The sequence below is a fragment of the Periplaneta americana genome, chromosome 17, assembly GCF_040183065.1.
Source record: "Periplaneta americana isolate PAMFEO1 chromosome 17, P.americana_PAMFEO1_priV1, whole genome shotgun sequence".
In the NCBI taxonomy this organism is placed as follows: domain Eukaryota; kingdom Metazoa; phylum Arthropoda; class Insecta; order Blattodea; family Blattidae; genus Periplaneta; species Periplaneta americana.
Window position 1 is genome coordinate 89,201,532 of NC_091133.1, and position 8,797 is coordinate 89,210,328.

Consider the following 8,797-nt stretch of genomic DNA (forward strand, 5'->3'; position numbering starts at 1 on the left):
GGGGCAAGTTACCTGGTTGAGGTTTTTTCCGGGGTTTTCCCTCAACACAATATGAACAAATGCTAGGTAACTTTCGGTGCTGGACCCTGGACTCATTTCACCGACATTATCACCTTCATCTCCTTCAGACGCTAAATAACCTAAGCTGTTGATAAAGCGTCGTAAAATAAGCTACTAAAATAAATCTAGCACAGCTTCATTTCTTATTCTGTTTGCCCATTTAACACGCTCCAGTCTTCTCCGTGTTAAATTATATTATATTATATTATATTATATTATATTATATTATATTATATTATATTATATTATATTATATTATATTATTGGGACATTGACTGTTACTAAGACTTAGCCTACAGCTTATTTTATTCCGTTCATTAAGCACACTTAAATGTTACAGACAATTCCATTTATTTATCCTAATTCCAGTACCTTAATTTCTGTATTGACAGTACACGCAATCATAAGGATTTTCTCTAATCTCCAGCACTTTCTGGCCGTAGATGATTCAGAGGAAAGTGATGTTGACTGATTATTTCTGATGTTATTGATAATTTTGTTATGAATTATAACATCCCTCATTGATTTATATGGACATATTACAATTTCCAGGCCTTCTAAATTCTTACGTCTTCTACCAAGCAGGAAACAAATGCGAATCATCAGCCACGATAGAGATGATAATATAAAATCCAGAATCCTGTAGTGATAGATGGCCCTGATTGGTTGAAATTAAATGGATTCTTACAGTGCGTTGGTGAACTGGTACTTAAGCGAATCACTGGAATGCGTTACACTTGCAGTATGAATTACACTGAATAATATGTCACAGGTTTCTAGAAGTTATACATAAAATTTAGCGATCATATATCTACCTATTAATCCTGTGTTAGATATATTAATGTCTCATCTGGCATTTATAACTATGTGGAATTTTTTTATCAGAAATTTCGAACAAAAAGTGAAACTGGATGCGCAAATTGGGAAACCTGCAATTTATTCCGGTAAGAGCTTACGGGAGACTTTATGCTTCGCGTAACATTACAAACGACTGTACTTAATTCCTGTCGCTTCCTTTTTCCCTCCCCTTTGTATTAAACGAAATATCCGTAACTGAAGCTATTACTATGTTCTCCGTGCGTGAACTTGGACAGGAATAAAGGAGAAATGATAAATGACTTTCTGTCACCTCGAAACAGATTAATCAAATCACAGAAGTCTAACTTTGCCTCGTCTGAGAGAGGTGGAACCTGGATTGCTACCCTAAATAGACCTCGCCGAACCGTAAAAGGGTTCCTAGAGGCACATATTGGAGATCGATGTTTAAAATTAACTGAAGGATAAGAAAATACATTATCATACACTTGTGAAATATGTAGCAAGAAACCTGGATGTAGAAAAATGTCACGAATGTCTTATTATACATTTTCTGTATTCCGAAACAATTTAGTTCTCAAGTAATTAGTTACCCTATATTCCTGTCTATGTTACAGAACTATTTGATTACTCTATAGCACTGTACATTCCATTCGATCTCTTTTACCTGGCTCGATAATCTCATACAAGCTAATACACATCCCAATGCCCGCACATAATCGTAGATAAACATGAAACTATAATCTTTTCGTAGTATGAATAACCCTATAGTAAACAATGGCACGTGACTGAAGTGAGACTTGGTTGGCCACAATTTGGCGCCAGAAATTCTCAGTCAGTGATCCCGCCCACTCCTGTACATTCTGTTTATGTTAAACATTTCCCCTCTCTCGTCAGAGTAGACCTAACCTCACTACTATGCATTCGTTTGCTTAGGAAACTGTTACTTTATAATTTATTAATTGGAACTTACTATATGCATTCAACACTATTTGTTTCTCCGCGATTTTGAGAGAATTATGTTTAGTAACCACACACATTGAGTATGCAGAAGGTATACTAACACGTGCTTACGAGAATAAGCTCAAGTGGCGCCAGCATATTACAAGAACAGACTACCTTGGTATTACCCTAGATCATATATGTAACAGATAACTCCTCGCTACGTTAAAATCGGCAGCACTTTGAAGAGAACAACCGCCAGGATCGCCACCCGTCCGCCGTAAACGAACACGAGATGGCAGCACAGTCGCTAATGCAATTCAAATGGGTATTATGACGTGACTCCTTATGTAACAACTAGATGGTAGCGTAGTAAACCTGATAAAAGTTGTTAACCTCAAAGCCTATAACCCCGACATATCTGTTACATATATGATGTAGGGTATTACTCTTAGTATTCATCCGCTTATAACGTAAATAACAAAATATAAAAGTAGGCTAGCTTTACTTTTACATGGCGTTTACATAAGAGTGAAGTTATATGTTTCGTCGTGTTTAATAACTAGAATTCTATTTTATTTCCAAATAATACAAGGTTATGATTTCCAAATACGGAACTATATTTTCCTGCGTTGAGTGAGTGTTTCGACTGGGAGCCAATCACGGGTATGACAGCCACGTACTTGTGTTTACATTAGGATTTTTCTTACAGCGAAAAGGGTATAGGCTAGAGATGGGATGTGACAGCGCTTTGCCGTCACAGCTTGGAACTGTGACAACTCCGGAAAATCTCTGTGACAAATAAAAGCAATTTTGTCACAGTGTGATTTTTGTGTTCGAATGACTCCTGGGGATTGTGAATGTTTCGCATAACCAGCCGACAGATGTTTATGTTTATCGCTCTTCTGAGAAAGAGAGACTGAATATCAGACTCTCCTCAATAGTAGACCTGCGTAAGTGACGTGAGGTTGTATCAGAATGCCGAAACAAAAATCCAACAAAGAACAGATAATAGAACTGAATTCAGAACACGGGGAAATTGTGCTTGACTTAATTGATAATGATGGGTTTTTTGTAAATTTAATATTTGTTCCGAGTTAATTAATTTGAAACATAAGTAATCCTGTAAATATAAATTCTATGAGTTCATTCATACGGAGCGGAATGTACAAGCAGCCGCTGCAGTAACTAATCGTGCGTGCACAGAAGCATTTTATAAACACAGAGCTCTACGTACGATGCAGCGAAACCTATAACCAATACTTTTTTGAGCTCTGTTCATAACACGTTGCTAAGTAAAATAACACAGCAACATGTTTTCCATGTTGTTTAACAATAAAGAAAAACTTTTCCAGTACAAAAGTGTCAAATAATGGCCTACTTTTGCAACAAAAATAGATAATATATTATGTCAGAAATCAGACAGTTGAAATGAATTTGTATTAAGAATAGCTAAATACACATTTTTGGGTCATATAAAAAACAAGAGTACTCGAGAATTAATAATTACTCGTAGATATTAGTAATCTTAAGGGGAGAGGATGGTATTTTTTGGTGAAAAATGAGTAAATAAAAAAAATCTTTAAAATACTCTGTGATATGTGTGGAATGCATAGCATAACATTTTGTGGGTATTTGTGCCCTTATCAGATGTTGAGTCGCCATTTTTAAACTTCCTGCGTTATAGATTTTAAAATCACTCGCCGACTTTTATTGTTGTTTCCGGTAAATTAAATTTTCAAAAATTTTTTTTTTCTTTAAAATACCCTTTGATATGTGTGGAATGCATTGCAAAACATTTTGTGGGTATTTGTGCCCTTATCGGATGTTGAGACATCAATTTTAAACTTCCTGCGCTATGGATTTTTAAATCGCACGCCCGCTTTTATCGGTTTCCAGTAACTTCATTTTTTTGCTACATTGCCAGACGAAAATGGATATAATTTCTGAACTATTACAGATACATGCATGAAATGTAGAACACACATTCTTTAGACTATTAGGAAACGTTTCTCTGTAACAGAATTTTGTTAATTGATTTCATTTGATTGCAAAAGGAAATCAGAAAATTGTTATTAAATTTTAATTGTTTATTTTACAAACGTAGGGACTAATATCAAAATTATGTTACAGACAGTTTGTAGAACATGCTTTTGCAAATATATTAAAAAAAGACTGTTTGATTCTATCTTTAAAAACGGTTTAGATATATCGGTTTTAGTACAATCCTGCATTGGGTATATATTTTTTTTTTCAAATTTGGGCCCCCAAAATTTTTTTTTTCAAAATATTTTTATTTGGTTGAGTTGCCACAGCTATGAGCTCTCTGCATACAAAAAATTAATATTTTACACCAAATATGAAAAAAGTTTTAAAAAATACCATCCTCTCCCCTTATAGATCACATTTTAGTAGTTGCCACACTGTAAGCCGAATGTTTGGTAATTCCATAGTGAGTCCTCGAACTTTTTTCTGCGGAATACGATCTGTCCAGTAATTCCGGCGACACTACAAAACCGTGTAATTAGCACAACGTCATTAAATAATAGATTAAAATCGCACAAGGCGAGATTTGAGTAGAAACATTATAGTCCGCCACATTTCAGTCCGTGTGTGCCGATCGGACCGTTTGCTTTCATTTGGAGTAAGATGAAAGAGTCGGCAGCGCGGTGAATGAGCTGTGTGGGTGGTTGGGCGCGGTCTCTGTTCTTCACCTCTCCTTCACGCCGCCGCAGACACATTAACGACCAATTTGATTTCGCAAGCATACTTGCACGGCGCGGATGTTACATAATTCAGCCCCGCGCCCGCTCACCACAAAGTTTTATAATAGAAGGAGACTTATTTATTCACGAGGGGGTGAACGCTGCAGTGCTGTTCAATGAATAACAAAGTCTAGAGTAACAAGTGTGCGGTGCAATTACCCACTGTCAACATTTGTCTAATCGATGAGGACACACAACACATGCCGTACGAAATACTTCCATCTTATTTGTTTCCCTTAGCGATGCATTGCCAAATTCCTCTACTTGTTTGCCGTTCAATGATCATTATCAACTTCTTTTAGGGTTGCTAGGCTTTCAAACTGAAAATAAGGTATTTTTTTTTAAATAATCGTTCCATCACGGCATTATCGATAGGTTCGTTCCAACAAGCGGTTCATGGATCAGTTCATGTACGGTTCCTGTGCCATCTTATGCGCATGCGCTAGTTGAGCATCTGCTATGGGATTGAAACTGGACTGGACGCTGTTGGAACGCTTTCGCGGATTGTTATGTACTAAATCCAGAGATGCTATAACTGTGATCGTCTTTGCTAACAACGGGATGCTTAATTATTATCATTTCGCAGCTAATTCTAATTGCAGAAAATAGAATTTCGATCATTTTTGTATAAAAAGATGACAAAAAATATGGAAGGCAAGAATTCCGCTAATTCAATGTCGTGTACTGGGGGACTCTAATCTAAAAATAGTTCTTTTTTTTTTAATTACAAATGTATGTACGTTATTTATTATACTTTTAATCAAAGCTGCATGTTGAAACTGTAATTAACTATTTAAATACCCAAATAATTTCCATTCCCTTTCTTTTTGGCGAAAATTTAAATTAAATCTAATTTTATTATTCGTCTGTAATGTCACTTTAAATCTTTAACCTCATTGATGTGACCAGTCGACCATGTCTTCCTTCTGTATCCAGGAGACGTTGGTGAGCTTATGCGCATGCGCGTCTTGCGTACTCTTCCGTAGAGCCCGGACGAGAAGTTATGGCACCAGCGCGAGGGACAAATTTTAGTTCGTTTCCTTGGACTCGCCCTCACACTCAACTGGAGGGGTGTTGGGTTAGTTGGTTACTGGCATTCCGAGTGTTCAGATCGTTCTGCTACTACCGCTATTGCTAATACTGAAAACATTGTCCTTCTGACCGCCCTCATTATGGCATTGTCTAACGTGTGAAATCATAGAGTAGTTCATAGTCAGGGACATGAAATAGAATACAATGTATGGAAATTCATGTCAGAAGAGGCTGTAAATGAAATACCAATTCCATTGAAAAGCGTGTGGTGTGTGCAAGAATATTGGCTGCCACTGGTATTTCAAAGCGAACCTTGGAAAGAATCAGGAAATAAGGGAAAAATATTGAGGCAGGAACAATAGATTCTTTCTCCAGTCCGGAAAAATCACAGCCGAAGAAGAAGATTGTTGCAGCTGTAGACAGTTTTGATGAGGAAGTCATAAGACTCATCTATAATTTCTAGGCTACGCATAAGCGGAGGCCAACTCTGCAATCGCTTCTTCCAAGAATGGATATCATTGTATGATTAGTGAAGAAAGTAGAGAACAATTACATTGAATGTGAGCACGTAATGGACAGTATTTTTGAGAACATATCCATAAACTTAGGGACATCGGATTCTAGCACAAACCAAACGTCTGATTCGGACTGAGAATAAGAATATAAAGATGGAATAGCGGGCGTAATTCCATTAAGTATCTTCGGACTCTTGATTAGGAAAGTGGTGATACTAAGGTAAGACGAATTTTTTTAGAAGGAGATTAAACGGATATGCCTGCCGCTCTGAGCTTGAGAACCGTAACCCAAACAACCCCCACTCCTCTATCCTGCTGGGCGGCAATTTAAAACTTCGCGCAGGTTGGTGCCATAACATCTCGTCTCAGCTCTACATGCCTCAATCCACGGAATATTTATGACCGTTCCGAACCCGTGTCAAAAGCTTGTTGGAACGCCCGACTGCAGTACATGTTACCGGTTCAGGACTGGTTCGGATTGTGTTGGAACGCTTTTTCTGTACTGCGCATGCTCACGATGGTTACGGACGGTTCCTGACTGTTGTTGGAACGAACCTGATATGTTTTACTCGTACTCGTTTACCGGCTGATACAGTTCCTGATATACCTTATTTTATTTCAAGGAGTGCAGTTCGGTGGTTCCTTTGAACACCCACTTACAGATTTATGATTTCCTACATAATCACCTCTGACAATTCCATCCTGTCCCCTCGTCCCAACATTGCACAGTTGTCACAATCCTGGTGACCCTCGACGGCATTCTTGGAATTCGGAAAAGACGCGGCAACTCTGCCTCCACGTGGATTTGACGGGAGTCTGTCAATTCTTCTGAACGAGGGTTGTGATTGGTTACTGACAGGAGAAGACAAGATTTCCGTCACAGTAAGGAAGACATTTATTTATGACAACCAATTAGTAGGGGGCAGTAGAAGGTCTGTCGGCAAAGTCCTTTCTATGAAATTGCACTCCATGAAAAAAAAAATACAGTATACACACAGCAGATCTCTCCGCACACGTGTACCACGCCACTGAAGATGTCCACCGGAGTAGTGGACGAAACGTTTGGTTGTAACACCGACAGACCACGGTCCTCTAGCCCGGAAAATACGCATCCTAAAATATATAAAGATTAGAAGAAATAAAGTACTCTAATACAATAAAATATTAAATAACTACTGAAGCTTTCCTGGCGACGTGATAATTCGAAATTTTCTCGGGCTTCCAGCAAGGTCATAAGTTCGTGATCCACAAGTTGGTGGATCACCAACTTATGACCTGGCTGGAAGCCCGAGAAAATTTCGAATAAAATATTAATTGATTTAGACCCTACTAAGCAACAGTAACAAATATAAACGATACTCGGGAGGAAATTAAAACAGAATAAATATGGGAAATGCCTGTTATTATTCGGTTGAGAAGCTTTTATCATCCAGTCTGCTTTCAAAAAATCTGAAAGTCAGAATTTATAAAACAGTTATATTACCGGTTGTTCTTTATGGTTGTGAAACTTGGACTCTCACTTTGAGAGAGGAATATAGGTTAAGGGTGTTTGAGAATAATGTGCTTAGGAAAGTATTTGGGGTTAAAAGGGATGAAGTTACAGGAGAATGGAGAAAGTAACACAACACAAAACTGCATGCATTGTATTCTTCACCTGACATAATTAGGAACATTAAATTCAGAAGTTTGAGATGGGCAGGGCATGTAGCACGTATGGACGAATCCAGAAATGCATATAGAGTGTTAGTTGGGAGACCGGAGGGAAAAAGACCTTTAGGGAGGCCGAGACGTAGATATGGAAGATGATATTAAAATGGATTTGAGGGAGGTGGGATATGATGTTAGAGAATGGATTAATCTTGCTCAGGATAGGGATCAATGACGGGCTTATGTGAGGGCGGCAATGAACCTCCGGGCTCCTTAAAAACTAGTAAGTAAGTAAGTAAGTAAGTAAGTAAGGCTTTCAAACTGAAAATAAGAGATTTTTTTTTTAAATAATCGTCCCATCACGGCATTATCGATGTTTTACTCGAAGGAGGATGTGCAAGTTACAGAACTGTGCAGATTTTAACAGATTATTTCTTGGCTAGAATATAGAAAAAATTGAGGCGCCCGAGATCAAAATGGGCTATGTTATCCAAAGTGAATTTTAACCCCTTCAAGCCTGATGTACATTATAGCGTACGTTGTTTCTTTTTTTATTTTTTGGAATGTCTTCGATACTTTTAAATATTTTGAAAAATTCAGTGTGATAGAAATGGAGAATATTATTTTTGAAGGATAGCTATACTTGAATTAAAAATTGTCCCCAAATTTTGATTTTCTGTGAAGACTTGATTTGGGAATTTTGAATCCCCAGAATGATTATGTGACCAGTTGTTTTTTTCAATTTTGTTTCAAATATTATAATTTTGTGATTATAGGGAAGTATTTTCAACAGTAATCTCACTAGAGGTTTTGACTTATCTAGAGAAAATCAAAACTCGAGTGGGATTTAATTGACTATTATACGATTAGAAGAAAGTATATAAAGATTAGAAGAAATAAAGTACACTAATACAATAATAGTACATTATGCAACGAGCCTATAATGAAGGTAATCAAGAAGCGAGTATGGATATTTATGAAACGAGCGCAAGCGAGTTTCATAATTTTCATACGAGCTTC